Below are 15,517 nucleotides of genomic sequence, written 5' to 3' on the forward strand. Positions count from 1 at the left end.
TATTGTGGAAAAGAAAGCATGATTGATTATTTTATAATAAAAATTGATAAGATAAATATGTATAGAGCTGAAATAAGGAAATTAATGAAGAAAGGATGGAGCAGAAGGAAGGGTAAAAGGTAAAGGAAGCAGTAAAGGAACATTGGTAATGTGATGACAATGTGGTTCTGATATGAAGTGTGTAAATATTGTTAATGTGAAAATGAAAGTGCAAATATTGTGAATGTGAAAGTGTGAATAATATGCCAATGTGGATAGCATTAAAATATATAAACAAAACAACCTCTAATCTTTTCAGTAGGTACTGTGGCATCTTTTACATTCACCTGAGCTAGCACCAACTTACGCAGATGGGACTTTGGTTTAAAGTTCAACAGAAAGATAGTGCACTCATGAGTGCTGAAATCCCTAATGCTGCACTGCAGCATCAGTAATAGAAAACCAATCCAATCACCTGAGTTGGGGAAATAATCCACAGCCTTTTGATCTTCAAATACCAAAATCACATGTGCTGCCTGCTGAGTCACTGACACAGTATTACACATTGTGTTCTAGTTTGTTCAGATTTCTCTTCCTTGTCCTTTTCTTGAGTTTTAAAATAATGTAACTGAGAATTTAACTAACTGCTCCTTGTCATCCTGTTCAAAGTGCACATGCCACTCCCTATATACTTTTTTCAGCACAAGTGTTCCCTCTTCTGGTTTGGATCCCTTTAAATTACTCGCAGCTATACAACTGAACTGTGCCTTCAGCGGACAGTTAACTCAAATTTCAGCAGTTCCCTATATACTTTTTCAACACAAGTGGTCCCCCTCCTGGTTTGTATCCTTTTGAATTATTGACAGCTATACGACAGGATTGTGCCTCAAGCAGACAGTTAACCCATGGGGTTCCCTATAAACATTTTTCAGGGTGAGTGCTCCCCTTCCTTGTTTGGATCCCTTTGAATTATTTACAGCTATACTACAGGATCATGCCTCAAGTGGGCAGTTAACTCAAATTTCAGCAGTTCCCTATATACTTTTTCAGCACAAGTGGTCCCCCTCCTGGTTTGTATCCTTTTGAATTATTGACAGCTATACGACAGGATTGTGCCTCAAGCAGACAGTTAACCCATGGGGTTCCCTATAAACATTTTTCAGGGTGAGTGCTCCCCTTCCTTGTTTGGATCCCTTTGAATTATTTACAGCTATACTACAGGATCATGCCTCAAGTGGGCAGTTAACTCAAATTTCAGCAGTTCCCTATATACTTTTTTCAGAACAAGTTTTCCCCTCCTGGTTTGGATCCCTTTGAATTATTCAGAGCTATACAATAGCAGTTAACTCAAATTTCAGCAGTGTACATCTTGCCCCTTTAAGGATTAGTTTTTAAACTTTTTTTCAGTTTTGTCTATATGAATGTAGGTAGGGCAGTATTGCTCACACACAGTGGAAAGCTATAGCTAGGTTTCCTCCCTCCCATCACCCACAATGCAATTGTCTTGCTATTTTTTATCTCAGTTTAGGAACTCAAGGTTTGAATAAGAGTTTAACAAACAAAACTCTACTTTAATAAGCAAGTGAACAGAGAGTTTGGTAGCTAGAAATACTGACACTGACCTGTGGCATTATATTGAAACTGCTATTTTTTTTTTGTTTGTTTTGGCTGCTTGGTCTGCTTTGTGGTTTATTAGCCAGTATTTCTGTTCACTAAATCTAGCTCTTGTTAAATTACCGACTGCACTCCTTGACTGTAATATGCCCCCCCCCCCCCCCACACACACACACACACACACACACACATAGTGTCTGAATGGACCTTATGTATTCTTCTGGAGGCCAAATGTGCCATTTCTCAAATAATGTAACAGAGTATAACTGCTCTTTGGCATTCCATTCAAAGTGAGTTTACCACGTAAGATATACGTTTTACCTTAAATTTTAACTTTTTAATCTATTCTGGTTCTAGCTAAAATATCTGTGTTTTTAGAATCTGTTAATTATACCTTGATTGTGAGTCAAATGACCAATAGAGTTTATGCTGTTTAGGCACCTTTGCAGCCTTTAACAGCTCTTTGGTGTTCTGTTTACAGTGGGCCCACCAAGTTAGAGTTAAGCTTTAAGTTTTAATATACTCTTGGGTTTCAGCTGTAATATCTGCATTCTAATAACCCATCTGTTAATAGCATACCTCTGAGTCAAGTGACCAATAGAATTATGCTATTAAAGCACCTCTGTAGTTTATTGATTATGAAGTGAGCGGTGTTCTATTAATTAAATTGATCTGCCACTATACAAAACTGTTGATGCCACTTATGTAAAACCATGCCAGTAGTCAATTATTTGCTCAGTATTTCACTGTTTTATACTTTTTTAATACCAGTTATTTTGTTATGCCAGTGTTATTTGCTGTTTGATATGAATATTGCTTCTTTTTAATTGCAGAGATACTGTAGTACTGAACTGCTTTAAGATTTCAGAATTTAATATTCCACTTCTACATGCTAGATTTTCAGTTTACAGTATTCTATGCTATTTTACATCTACTGCATAACATATTTTGTTAGTTGTTGAATTATTGTTGCATCTGATTTCCTCCAACTCTGTCTCCATTACATTAGTTTTTCTAGCATGAGGAGTATAACTTACAGTATCCTACTTCCCTCAAGCTTAACATCTAATTTTCCCTTCTTTGAATCTTTTTTACAATCTACTTTTATCAATGTGAGCATTCCCCCTCCTGAGTTGTTTCCTTTAAATTATTCACAACAATACAACAGGCCCATGCCACAAGCAGACAGTTAAATCAAATTTCAGCAGTGTACGTCTTACCCTTTTAAGCATTAAACGTTTTTTATTTTTGTCGATATGAACATAGGTCAGGTAGTGATGTGCACACAAACTGGGACCCTATAGCTAGGCCCCCGCCATCACCCACTATACAATTGTCTTTTGCTGTTTGTTTTTTTTTTTTTCCTGTTTAGGTTAGAACAAGAGTTTAACAAACAAAACTCTACTTTAATAAGCAAGTGAACAGAGAGTTTGTTAGCTAGAAATACTGGCACAGACCTGCAGCGGTATATTGAAAGTGATAGTTTTTTTTGTTTCTGCTGATTGGTCTGCTTCATGGTTCAGCTCGTTCAGCCCTTACCCCACTCCCCTACCCCCATTTCCCACCTACCCCACTATGCCTACATTTAAATTTAACCAGCCGCTCCCACAACCTCCATTAACCAAGCACACAACTACTTCCTTTCCACCACTTAACCAATCACATAACTATTTCCTCTACTCCAATTACAATTCAATTTTCAGTTTAAATATTCAATTCTATTCCTGATAGAACTTGTCTGTACAAAAATTAAGCCCACTAACCCATAAACATATCTCCCAGCACCTTAGGATATAGCCAGATAAGTATCCCTACTTAACTATATTCCAAAAATTCCCATTACTCATTAACCCGTCATTGTCTATATACTCTACCAAAATAAGTACCCATCCTTAAACACCAGGCTCAGTCACCAATCTCTCAAGACTCATAATTGCTTCTAGACTACATAAAACAATACTATACAAACAGGCATACCAAAGCCAACATGCTAGCCTTATACTCTGTAATTCTCATTATTCTAACATTACAACTGCCCATTACACTTCCTATCACATTTACCTAAGCATCACAATCTCCACCCCCTACTACCACGTTCCCATCCCCAAAACTCATTGTACCCAAATCTATCCTGTTATCACCTTTCATCTACAACACTACAAGCATAGATCAAGCTCAAGCCTCGTATACTATTTTCTCTTAAAACTTCTCCACCCATTTCCCTAAAACGCAATAAATTTATAACTACATTCCCGCATCTGATTACACATATATAGCTTTGCAACTCATCCTTAATGGCGGTATACACCCAAACCCTGAACCCAACACTAATATATCCCACTTAACCTCCCAACTCATCACTCAACTACAAAGTTTTTACAACCTTCCCAGAAAAGGAGCTGATCTTCTATTAACATAAACATCAGAAGCATTCTTAACAAGGTACACAAATTACATGCCACCATTGCTCTTTACTCTCCAAACATTGTTTTTAGCCATATTTGTGTTACTAAAGCAGTCACATTAGCAATAACAAAATTATACCTCCAGGATATAATAACCATAGGTTAGACAGAAAAAACAAAAGAGGTGGCAGCATAGCCATTCTATTCAAAAATAACCTCAATCTAGTATCCATTAATCAAGACACCCCTAACTTCAATAATTCAGAAATAATGTTTACAAAACTAATAATTAGCTCTAGAAAATACTTAATATAGTTGGCGCCTACACCCCCCCATGTTAAAAATGTCTCCACTGCTGAACATATCCTCCAGTGGGGATCAAATTCCCTGCCCCAAGAAACAATCATCATGGCTGTTTTCAACTTAGTACACCTGTGAGTTGGAAGCAACGTGGTGCACGTACGGCAACTGCACGGCTGTGAAGTCAGCACATCAAAGTACAAAAATAGCCAGCAGAAAAAGTGGAATTCAAAGGATTTAATGTAAAAAACACATAGCTAGGTAGAGGGTAGTAAGCCCAACTGCCTGTCTCAAACCAGTTTCGACTGTATTAGCCTTCCTCAGTGAGTTAACAAAAACCAATAGTAACCATTCATATAAAGATGTATGTATATATATAGTAACACAAAGACAGTTCATTGGTGCATTAAAATTGGTCATTAAGCCCAGGTGGGAATAAAGCCCCTAATTTAATAATCCATTTACGTTCCTTAAAGTTTAGTAAATCATGCCATCCTGATTTATCCCTACATTTACCTACAATGCAATCAATAACAGTAAAATGAAAAGATGCAGAGTTATGTTTAAATAGAGCATTATTAGAACGCTTATTCCTAATGTCATTAAAATGTTCCCCAATCCTGAGGCGAAAAGGCCTGGAAGTTTGTCCCACATAGAATGAGGAACATGAACAAGTGACTAGATAGGTGACCCACTCTGTACTACAGTTAGCCCAGAAGTTGATGTTAAAAACTTCTGACGTGCTACGACTACTAAATTCCCTCGTATGTTGGACCTTGTTGCAATAAGTACAGTGGCCACATGGTATGCAACCCAACACTGGGCCACCTCTCAGTGTATATTGAGTGGGGACAATGGAACTAGGACCCACCCTCTTATAATGGCTAAAAAGGGATCCCAATGTCCATCCTCTTCTAAAAGAAAAAGAGCATCTGCCACCCAAAAAAGGGTGTAATCTCTCCTCAGCCATAAGAATGGTCCAGTGTCTATTAATGATATTCATAAACCCACGTGTATTGCGTCCATATGTAGTCACCAGACGAACCAGAGAATTAGAAGAATCCTTTGGTTGGCTTGGGATAGGGTATATATTTTCTAGTCTTATTCTTGCTGTCTGCAAAATTCTTCAATTGATTATTATTTTTTGGTGATTTTTATACGGTTTATGCAACATGGCTTTGACTCCACTTGTGAAAGGCCTAGCATCTGATATGAATGATTTGGTCATTTTTGGCTTAGGTTTACCAGATGCGGATAATCATTCTTCGGGGGTGACTCTAGACCCGGATAACAATGTGAATCTATGTTCTTCAAGTTGGGTAAAATGTTTGGCATTTACGCCTGTTCAAGGCTTACCAACTTAAAAAGATTACACCATGGGGTTTGAGGGTGAAGATACAACCTTTGGTACATAACATTGATGAACAATTAACAAATGAGTGGACACAGATTCAGCAATCAGCATCCTTGGGCTTTGTGGCTGCACTAGCTGGTTTTTATGAATGGGCTGTTAAACAAGGGATCCAGGAGGTAGAAGCACTTTGTATGGAGGTTAACAAATTTGAATCTAGTGGGTCTTTCACCTCTCGGGTGAATCAGTTAACAACAGAACAACTTAAGCTAGAACAGGTTCTAAAGGACAAAAAAATTGAAAAAGTTCCAAAGGGATATAGAGGACTATGAAAGAGGCAAACCATTTGATATGCCTAGGAATGTCACTTTTAGGCTTCTGAGCAACAAACCTTTGGCCCCCAAGAGAAAAAGACCCAAATCCATTTTGAAACGTAGCTCGGGGTCATTGAGCTACACATCTGGGGATAAGACATCCTCCAATACTAAAGGGGAGGGCAACCACATAGATGCCTCACCTGATCCCAAAAGAAGGAGTTTGTCACACCCTTTGGGTTCAGTTACAGACGAGGGGGGAGGAAGCATAAAAAATGCCAAACCTGTGGGGGGTTTGGAAAGTCTGTTACAACTGATGATAGAACACTAACAAATTACATGAATGTACATAATATCTAATCTGTACATCTTTCTGATTTACAAATTAAAGTTCTTAATAAAGGATTTAATTTTGTCCCTGTTTTTTTGTTCCAGAATACACTTTAGCACAGGATGTGGTAAATTTCTGCCGTTTACTCAATTTGAAATTGTTTTTTGAGAATAACATTACCCAGGAAGTTCCAGAGTTTAGATTCAAAAGATCTACTTTTACTCCACATATGTCACACTTAATATCCACTTTTCAAGCTAATGTCCTGAAGGATCTACATTGTAACCTCAGGGATTTTCAGGTATCCTATAATAACCTTTCCAAAGAAGAGGTACAATGTATAGAGGATCTCAAGAATAATAAAGAAATTGTTATTGTACAAGCAGACAAAGGTGGGGCGGTAGTGATTCAGGATTGTGTCAACTATAATGAAGAAGCAGCCAGACAATTGGGTGACAACAAATATTATATGGCTATGCCACTGGATCCAACCAGTCATTTCAAGACCAAAATTGATTCGTTTCTGATACAGGCTCAGGAAGAGGGTATCATTACAGAGTCAGACATCAGTTACTAGTTTCATCTCCGTGCAAACAATATTTTTACCTTTTACCCAAAATACATAAGGATGGTAGATGCCCCCCTGAAAGATTTGACACACTATCTGAAACCACTACTACGCTTGATATGGGCGAGAATTCAGGACACTACCCAATTCTTGGATATTATTTCTGACATGCAATTTGAGCACCATTGGTGGCTATGTACCTTGGATGTAACCTCACTCTACACAAACATTCCACATTGTGCAGGTTTGCAGGCTTTGGATTTTTGGTTGGAAAGATCTGGTTTATACCAACCAGGCTTTAATACTTTTTTAGTATGCCTGGCTGAATATGTTCTTACCAGTAACGTATTCTACTTCCGGGACCAATGTTTTTGGCAGGTCAAAGGCACAGCAATGGGTGCTTCTTTCACACCCATTTATGCAGACCTTTTCATGGCTTATATTGAGGAGGTTATCATTTATGACTCTAGTCATAATTTATACATTGAATTAGATATCTGGAGGTGATATCTGGATGATTGTTGGGTGGTGTGGAAGTCGGATGAAACCTATCTACAGGAATTTATTGGCTATCTCAATGACAATGTATGGGGAATTGAGTTCAAACTAAATTTCCACAAATCAAAGATTGTTTTTTTTGATGTTGAGGTTAGCAGGAATCCTGATGATACCCTAGCCACTCGGGTTTTCAGGAAATTCCCTGAATATAATTAACTTTTACATGCTACAAGCTTTCGCCCCCGACATATCATCCAGAATATCCCCAAATCACAATTTCTCAGTCAAAAGGATCTGCTCTAGCCATCAAACATTTGAGAACACCAGGGATGATTTAATACACAGGTTTCGTGAGAGGGGTTACCCCTCTAGTACTGTCAGCACTGCTTGTCATTGGGCTTTCAATCAGAATAGAACTGACTTGTTACAATACAAGGACAAACAAAAAGATTCATCTAATTATCTGGTTCGTCTGGTGACTACATATGGATGCAATACACGTGGGTTTATGAATATCATTAATAGACACTGGAACATTCTTATGGCTGAGGAGAGATTACACCCTTTTTTGGGTGGCAGATGCTCTTTTTCTTTTAGAAGAGGATGGACATTGGGATCCCTTTTTAGCCATTATAAGAGGGTGGGTCTTAGTTCCATTGTCCCCACTCAATATACACTGAGAGGTGGCCCAGTGTTGGGTTGCATACCATGTGGCCACTGTACTTATTGCAACAAGGTCCAACATATGAGGGAATTTAGTAGTCGTAACACGTCAGAAGTTTTTAACATCAACTTCTGGGCTAACTGTAGTACAGAGTGGGTTATCTATCTAGTGACTTGTTCATGTTCCTCATTCTATGTGGGACAAACTTCCAGGCCTTTTAGCCTCAGGATTGGGGAACATGTTAATGACATTAGGAATAAGCGTCCTAATAATACTCTAAACATGTCTGAAAACATAACTCTGCATCTTTTCATTTTACTGTTATTGATTGCATTGTAGGTAAATGTAGGGATAAATCAGGATGGCATGATTTACTAAACTTTAAGGAACGTAAATGGATTATTAAATTAGGGGCTTTGTTCCCACCTGGGCTTAATGACCAATTTTAATGCACCAATGAACTGTCTTTGTGGTACTATATATACATACATCTTTATATGAATGGTTACTATTGGTTTTTGTTAACTCACTCAGGAAGGCTATTACAGCCGAAACCGGTTTGAGACAGGTAGTTGGGCTTACTACCCTCTACCTAGCTATGTGTTTTTTACATTAAATCTTTTGAAATCCACCTTTTCTGCTGGCTATTTTTGTACTTTACACCTGTGAATTCCAAAGTCTAAATTATATAAATCTTCATGGCTTCACCCAAATAATAAAGAAACGAAAGAAGGCACCACCAACCAGGAATGTACACGAACCAATAAAGGATCCAAAAACAGTTTATTCCACAAACACTAGTACAGTTCCAACACGTTTTCATCATCAACTTCCTCAGTGAAGATTCATTCACTGAGGAAGTTGATGACGAAAACGTGTTGGAACTGTACTAGCGTTTGTGGAATAAACTGTTTTTGGATCCTTTATTGGTTCGTGTTCATTCCTGGTTGGTGGTGCCTTCTTTCGTTTCTTGGTTGTTTTTGCACCATTGGTCCCTGCTTTTTGGTTGTTCACCCAAATAATCCAATCTTCTACTAGGATTAACAAAACATCTAAGAGGCAGTGCATCCTGGACTGGATCCTAACTAACAGACCCAGTCACTCTCTAGATGCCTCCCAGACACCCTGAGTCACCATCGTCCAATCTAACATGCTCAGGCACTGTATAAATCCTTTGAAACTCAATATTTAACAACAAATTTGAAATAAAAAAAAACTTTACGCCCAAAGAATTCATATCCACCCTTAAATGCTGTAATTGGTCACCACTTAAGTCTCTCCCTCTAGAGGAAGCCGTAGAATTTTTGGTAATTCCACTTTCCTTGGCATTCTGGACAAACGTGCTCCTCTAAAGACGATAAGAATAAAATTCAGCTTTGCACCATGGTTAACCAAGGAAACAAGATCATTACTAAAAATGAGAGAAAAAGGCTTGAGAAATGTGATGCACCAAATAAGCAGGCCTATCTAGAATTAAGAAACCAAGTCAAAAAAAAAAAAAACAAATCAGACAAGGTAAAATATACCATTACAGTGCTAGCCAAAAAAATCATTAATCCTCAAATTTTGGTTAGTAATAAAAACAAATCCTACAACCAGTGCAAGCCAGAACACTGTCCCCATCAACCAAAAATACTAATGATAGCACTGAAATAAAATTTAACAAATATTTCACAGAAACCATCTTAGCCCTTACAAATAACCACTGGTCTACATCTCCCCTCCACCCCAATTAATATCAAATTAGGACAGCAATACCTTTTCCTTACAACCTGTCCATAAAGAAATTATAAAAAAAAAATCTAAAAGGCTTATGCCAACAAACCTAGCAGCTGATTAATTACCTGCAGAGTATCTAAATATCTCTGCCAAAGCCATCTCCTATCATGTCTCCATCATTATTAATCGATCCATCTCTGAACAAAAAGTTCCAACAATTCAAAAAATAGCACATATTATCCCACTGCATAAAGGGGGAAACTCAACAGAACTAGCCAACTACCATCGTATGGCAATCTTGTCACCATTATCTAAAATCTTAGCGATGCATTCACTCTCAATTACTAAACTATCTCTTAACTAACAATCTTCTATCTCACACTCAGCATGGTTTCCAACCAAATCATAGCACTACTGCCGCCCTGATGTCCTTCACTAACACCATTAATCAGCATAGAAATGATAACAAACTTGTATCCTTTATCATTCTCGAACTACCCAAAGCTTTTGATGCTGTCTCTCACACCAAACTCAACTCTTTCAGAACTTAAATTCAGCTACTCTGCAATTGCTTGGTTCCAAGATTATCTGGCCAGATGACAGCAAGCTATCAAATGGCAACAAAATCTCTCACCTCTTCAGACAGTAACTTTGGGAGTTCCACAGGGTTCTATCCTGGGTCCTCTCTTCTTCACCATATTTACTAACAATCTTTATACTTTTACCTTACATGCATCCCATGTACAGTACATGGATGACTCGCCTCTAATATGTGCTTCTCCCACACTCCAGTAACTTCAGCTTACAACCCAGCATTCCTTCTCTGCAGTAGAATATTGGGAAAGTCAAACTTTTAGCTATTGAAATGCTTGATACATTTCTACTCATGACAACTGTCCAACTATGTATAACTGCTATTGTCATTCTATTAATTTTTCCTTTCATTCCTTAATTTGAATGTTTCACTAATTTCTAGTTTTGATTACATTGCTCGCCATATATGTTGTAATCACTTTGCTACATTTCATTTGCTGTATTGTTTTTGTTGAACTAATTATTGGAGCTTTTGTCCCCAGGCCTCTGCTGTAATTGTACCTGGTCCAGTCGGAACTTCCCGGTTAACAAATGTAAAATAAAATAAATAAAAATATTGGCTAACTAAGGTGCAGCTCACTCTAAATCCCAATAAGAATAAGCTCATGCTTTTTCAACCCACAAGAGCTACTGACCCCCCCCCCCCCTTCCTTCAACATCTCCTCAACAAATACAATTATTTCTCTAGTATACCATACCAACTTCTTGGTGTAGTCATAGACAGCAACATGAAATTTGACATTCACATAGCCCAGTCAGTAAAAAAAAGCGCACAGAAAACTTGGTATGCTCTATAGACACAAACTATTTCTAATAAAAAATACAAAAGCATCCATTGCTAGAACTCGCCTCATCTTTGCACCCACTATTCTCCCAAACCTAAACAAATCAAATTTATGCAAGCTTGATACCTGCTACAATACAATTGTGAAGTTTGCCACAGAATCTATTTCTAGAGCTCATCAGTGCCTAACATTAAATTAACTTATTAGGTTAGAATTCCCCAGTGTCCCAGCCTACAAATAATTGACCACAACCCATCAATTACTCTATCAACCAGACAAAACTCCTACCCTTCTTAATCTCCTCCAACCCTACTCTACTAACTATGTCCTGCATTCCTCTAACAAATCATTACTAAAGATATCTAAAGCCAGCAACACAGCTGGAGAATCCCTCTAACTACATAGCAAAACTCTGGAATTCTCTGATCCTAGACATAAAATCTACCCACAGCATTACTAAATTCAAAAAGGTCCTTAAAACACATCTAACTAATACATGGACATTTTATTTATTTTATTTATTGACATTTGTTGACCGGGTTAGTCCAACTGGGATTTTGTCCCATTTTGAGTGGAGACCCGAGGAGAAAAGCTCCAGATAGTACAATAAAAAACACTACAGTAGTATACAAGCACAGCAAACAATAGAAATAAAACTAGTCATTACAGTAGTAAAACAATAAACAAAACATTAACAATAGTTAAATGGCAGCACAAGTTTTTTTTTTTTTTTGATGCTATGTAACTGTACTAGTGGGGATAGAGTTCAGAAGAATGACAAGGATAGATGGAGTGATTCCACTGTGGGGGGAGGAGAGAATTATGTAGGGTCATAGCAGGGGAAAATTCTGGAATTGAGTAAATGAGTCTTGAGTTTTATTTTAAATAGTGGGGTGAGAGAGATTGACTGAATGTCAAGGGGTAGTTTGTTCCAGGCTTGGGCCGCAGAGTGTTTGTAGAGTAGCTTACCTACTGACTTATTTGGGTGGTAAATATCAAGCAATTGTTGATTAGAGGTGCAGAGGGGTCGAGATGGGGTGTAGACAAAGACAAGGAGAGATAAGGATGGACAGTAGGATGGTTTAAAGAGCATAGAGTGCAACATGTGAAATTGATAGAGCTGTAGTAGTTGTGGGAGTTCTAGCCATTGTAGAGACTTCAAAGCAATACAGTGGTGTGTGTTGTTTGGGGAGTTGGTGATGAATCTGGCTATTTTGTGGTAGGATTGTTGGAGTTTATTCAGTGTAGTTTTTTGGATATTTGTGAGAACTGGAGCAGCATAGAGGAGTGAGGGGAGGAGGAGTGCTTGTCCTTTGGTGAGTCTAGCTTCAGGACTGAGATATTTTTTGTTTCGGTATAATAGACCTAATTTCTGATGTGTTTTCTTTATACATTGCTGTATGTGTCGATTGAGTTTTAATTCGTTGTCGATAATGACTCCAAGGAGTTTTGTGTGGGTGTCAGGTAGGATAGCTGTGTTATTGCAAGACTTAATGACAAAGGAAGATTTATGATGATTAAGAGAGTGGGGTAGGAAGAGTAAGAGTTTGGTTTTAGTAGGATTGAGAATCAGTAAGTTCTGTGAAAGCCATTGTTCAGTGGAAAGTAGAGCTGTTTTGGTTAGGGAGTGTAGGTCGGAGATGTTGTTGGCTGTAGAAATGATTGTGGAGTTGTCTGCATATTGTATAAGTGAGGACTGATGGCATGTGGTGAAAAGGTCATTGGTAAAGATGTTGAATAAGAGGGGACCCGAGATGGAACCTTGTGGAACACTAGTAGAGAAAGGTAAGAAAGGAGAAAGGGAAGAGAGACATTAACTGATTGTTTGCGTTCAGACAGATAGCTAGCAAACCAGTTGAGGGTGGAGGTGGAGAGGTGAAAGTTAGTGAGTTTAGATAGTAGTAGTGATGAGACACTGTATCAAAAGCTTTGGAGAGGTCAAAAAAGAGACAGGAAGCAAGTTTATTGTTGTCCAGAGATTCTGCAATAGTGTAAGTGAAGGAGAGTAGAGCAGTAGTTGTGCTGTGATGGGCGAAAGCCACGTTGGGTAGGGGTGAGTAAGTTTTGATTGAGAGGGTGATCCATAAGTTGAGTGTGGATGCATTTTTCTAGTATCTTAGATAGTGGGGACAAAATGACAATGGGTCGGTAGTTTGAAGGGTCAGTGGAGTTACCTCCTTTGTGGAGAGGGATAGTGTAGAAGGATTCCCAATGGGTAGGAACAGTAGATTCTTGCATAGATCTATTTATTAATATTGTTACTGGGTAGGCGATAGTCAGCTGCGAGTTTAAGGAAGGTCGGAGGTAATTTGTCAGTGGAGGGGGAGCATGGTTTGAGTTTGAGCAGTAGAGATTTGATGTAGGAAATGGGCACAGGCTTAAAGTAAAAGGGTGAAGTGTTGGGGTGGGTGAGGGGACAGGTACTGAGGGAGATGAAGGTTGAGAGGGTAGGAGATTTTGTATGGAGGAGATAAAATGTGAATTAAGTAGGGTAGCCATTTCCTCAGGAGTTGTGTTTGGGTAGAGTGAGGGGTTAGAGGGATTACCAGGGTAGAGGATGCTGTTGAGTGTTGTCCAGAATTTACGAGGGTTTGAATTATATTTCTTCTGGCCTGAGCTATAGAATGACTTCTTGTCTATTATTACCTGTTTTTTAGCAAGATTGCGTAGTTCTTTGTATTTGAGTAGAATAGGTGTTTGTTTAGATTTGCTCCAGGCTTTCCAGAAACTGTTTCTTTGTTTCATGATGGACTTAGTTTCTTTTGAAAGCCAGGGAGCATGACTGGATTTCACTTGAATCTTCCTAGAGGGAGCTAGGGAGTCCTGAGTATTTAGGAAAATGTTGTTAAGTGTTAACAGAATCATTTAGAGGGAGTTGTTTAAGGATGGACCAGTCAATGTTTTGTAGTATAGAGTTAAACTGTAAAGGATTAAACGTAGATAGTTTTCTGCAGTCTTTAAAAAGGTGGGGTTTAAGTGTGTGAGAGTTGTATCTTAGAATGGAGGTAGGGAGATGGTCACTAAGTGAGTCTGATAAGGTTGTGGACTGGTGGTAGTGATGGGGGGTGTTGGTGAGAATGCAGTCTATTATAGAGCTGGAGGCTGAAGCTTTGTGGAAGCGAGTTGGGGTGGAAATGAGTTGGTGGAAACCATGAAGGTGAATGCTATGTAAGGGAGAGTCAGTAGATAGTTTTGCCCAGTCTATATTGACGTCGCCAAGAATGAGTGTTTCATAGGGTATGTTGAGGGTGAACCAGGATAAGATGTTTTCCAGTATGGGTATATTGTTGCCAGGAGGAATATAAATGGAAGCTGCAGCTAGTTTTTTATGCGTGTTCAGATGGATATTTAGGATGAGAAGTTCAGCAGGGTGGAAGCTGGGAATAGATGTGGGGTAAGGTGATAGGTTAAGGGTGTTAGAGTAGAGGATGGCTATACCACCACCTTTCTTTGAAGGTCTGTCAGAGCTGTAGATGTTATAGCCAGGAGGAAGAATTTCACTGTTACAGATATGTGGCTTGAGCCATGTTTCAAATAGGGATAGGATGTGAGTGGTTTTGAAAGCAATCCATGAGTGTAGCTCAGTAGTTTTATTGGCTAAGCTTTGATAGTCAGTGAATAGAAGGTTAGGTGTTTACATGGAGGTGAGTTATGAGATAGGGGTTGTGTGTTTGGTAAGTTTTTGGAAGAGACTTCTGAGAAGGGGGTAGATAAGGTAGATGTGGGGGATGGGGAGAGGGGAGGTGTAGAGGGGCCTGGGTTTAGGTGGATGTCCCCAGAGGAGAGTAGGTCTTTTGTGAGAAGAGTAATAGATGTGAAAGGTTGATAGTATATGGGTGGTTTAGGTTAAATCTTATTAAATGGTTTGAGAATGTGTTATATGTGTCTTTTATATAGAGTAGAGGTAGAAGTGTTAAATAGGTTTGGAGAAATGGTGAAGGAAGAAGGAGTAGGAAAGCTGTAGCTTGAGTGAGAAGTTGGAGAACAGACGAATGGACATGTGAGGTGGTAGTGATAGGAGGTAGAAATATAGAGTAGAGTGAGTAGTGTTGCAGATATAAGTAGATGCAGCATGATGAGTAGTTTGGATTGGGTGTGGGGAGAGGAAGTTAGGAGTGGAATGTGGGAGTGGAGATAAGCAGGAAGTGGAATAGTAGTGGGTGGCTTGACAGGAAGGGGAGGGATGGTTAAGTATAAAGAAAACTATCCTGGGGTGGGTGAGAATGGGGGTAGGGTAGGGGAGCGAAGTGAGCCCGAGCGTAGTGAGGGCGAATGGAGCAGGGCTGCACCAGCAAGGAAGAACCCAATAGAAAACAATCAGTAAGAAGAGGTGAGAGGGTGAGAAAAGAGAGTGTAGGGATTTAGCTATAAGCAGAGGTAGTGGGCCAGAGATTA

This window comes from Protopterus annectens, chromosome 1.part0 (genome assembly GCF_019279795.1).
Source record: "Protopterus annectens isolate FY-2018-M chromosome 1.part0, PAN1.0, whole genome shotgun sequence".
In the NCBI taxonomy this organism is placed as follows: Eukaryota; Metazoa; Chordata; order Ceratodontiformes; family Protopteridae; genus Protopterus; species Protopterus annectens.